The 1457-nt window shown below is 41.0% G+C and overlaps 1 non-coding gene across 1 annotated transcript; it reads right to left on the reverse strand.

Moving 5' to 3' along the window:
- Positions 1 to 755: 755 nt before the first annotated feature.
- Positions 756 to 862, reverse strand: LOC120267903. Its single transcript, XR_005538622.1, has one exon. It is a non-coding gene; the product is annotated as a small nucleolar RNA R71 (small nucleolar RNA).
- Positions 863 to 1457: the final 595 nt, after the last annotated feature.

Below are 1457 nucleotides of genomic sequence, written 5' to 3' on the forward strand. Positions count from 1 at the left end.
CCTTAGCCCAGTGGAATACGATTCTCGTGTTCTCACAGGAGGTATTACATGGCGATCCTGTACACTTGCGGGGAAGCAATCAAGTTTTTGGCACCATTGCCGGGTAATTTAAGGAATTCTAGGAAACCTTTAGTTTATTACTCTAGCCATTCAATTTTTTACTCATTTGTTATAGCTATTTTTGTTTTCCTTTGATCTTAACTTTCTATCATTTTTCTTGGTTTTGCAAGGTACTGTGCATGACACATTCAAATCCTTCGATCTTGATTACAATGGATAGTGAGATTGAAAGAACCTTCCATCAGAGATTGACAGAAGTTGGTGAAGTGTCGGGTACACAGAACATTGAAATTAAGGATAGAGAGTCTTCAATCATGGCCGAAGAGCGACGTACTCTATCCGAGTATGAAAGACCCTAATTCACAGGTGATGAGTTTAGTGTTCAAGTATCATCCATAGCATCCAACAACTTTGAAATTAAAGCAAGTACAATCGGCATGGTCTAGAACTTGGTTCAATTCAATGGTCTTGCAAATGAAGATACACATGACCACCTTTCCCGGTTCCTCCAAATTTGCTCTACATTCAAGATTAATGGGGTGTCGAACGATGCTATCCGTTTGAGACTATTTCCATTCAGTTTGAGAGATGGAGCTTATCGTTGGCTTGCATCACTGTCTCTTGGGTCCATAAAAACATGGAAGGATATGGTTGAGAAATTCCTTGGGATGTATTTTCTGCCAAGCAAAGCGGCGAAGTTGAGGCAAGAAATTTCAACCTTTAAACAAGGGGAGTCCAAAACATTGTTTGAAGCCTATGAGAGATTCAAGGATCTCCTTAGAAGGTGCCCCCATCATGGTTTTCCCCCATAATATAAATACAAATCATTTACAATGGGCTGAATTATACTACTCGCCAACTCATTGATGGCGCAGTGGGTAGTTCCCTTAGCAATAAGTATCCCGATGAGGCCGAATAATTACTTGAGTCTATAGCAAGCAATGAATCACATTGGGCCTCAAGAGGATCTACACTAAAGACTGTCGGGCTTTACAAAGTTAGTAACAATGATGCCTTGGCCGTAAAGGTTGATGTGTTGACGCGAAAGCTTGACTTCTAATGGGCAGTAGTTCAAGGTCAGAATTAGTGATGAATTGTAGCACTTGTAGTGGTGGGCATGATGCAGCTAGATGTCCAATTGCTAGCTCCTCCATTGCGTCCATTGAGAATGTTGACTACATTGGAGGGCAACGAAATCAAGGGAACCCGTATAGCTCAACTTACAATCCTGGGTGGAAAAACCACCCTAATTTTGTATGGAATCAAGGCTAACAACAAAGAGGTGCACCACCTCAAGGATCTCAATTTCAACACCCAGCCTTTGAGAAGAAGTTTTCTACTGAAAAGGTCCTTGCCAAGTTTATGCTCAGTACTAATGATAGGTTCAATAGTATAAC

The sequence above is a fragment of the Dioscorea cayenensis genome, chromosome 1, assembly GCF_009730915.1.
Source record: "Dioscorea cayenensis subsp. rotundata cultivar TDr96_F1 chromosome 1, TDr96_F1_v2_PseudoChromosome.rev07_lg8_w22 25.fasta, whole genome shotgun sequence".
Classification (NCBI taxonomy): Eukaryota; Viridiplantae; Streptophyta; class Magnoliopsida; order Dioscoreales; family Dioscoreaceae; genus Dioscorea; species Dioscorea cayenensis.